Below are 358 nucleotides of genomic sequence, written 5' to 3' on the forward strand. Positions count from 1 at the left end.
GGAAATTTTCCCCACCCATCCCGCCGCCCCCCCCCCGCCCCGCCGCGTGTGTGTGAGGCCGGGGGGATTAGTCACGGGGCAGGCCACGCTCAGCACAAAGCTTTGGGGAGGCCGACAGCTCTGCACCCCTCTCCGGGGCGGGTCAGTCGAGGGGGGCTCCTTTTGGAGGGAGGGGGTGCCCCCAAAGCCTTCTGGGCTCTGGGCTCACGCTTGGCACGGGGCGAGAAAGGGGGTGTTGGGTTGCCGGCGAGGCATGGGAAGGAGAGGCTGGGGCGTGTGGTTTTGCTTCGACCCCATCCCTGGGGAGCAGAGGCTCCCTCCTGCCCCCCCAAGCCCCGCTCATGTTCAAAGCCCCGAG

This window comes from Chaetura pelagica, unplaced genomic scaffold, assembly GCF_000747805.2.
Source record: "Chaetura pelagica isolate M959 unplaced genomic scaffold, ChaPel_1.0 scaffold20, whole genome shotgun sequence".
NCBI classification, from domain to species: domain Eukaryota; kingdom Metazoa; phylum Chordata; class Aves; order Apodiformes; family Apodidae; genus Chaetura; species Chaetura pelagica.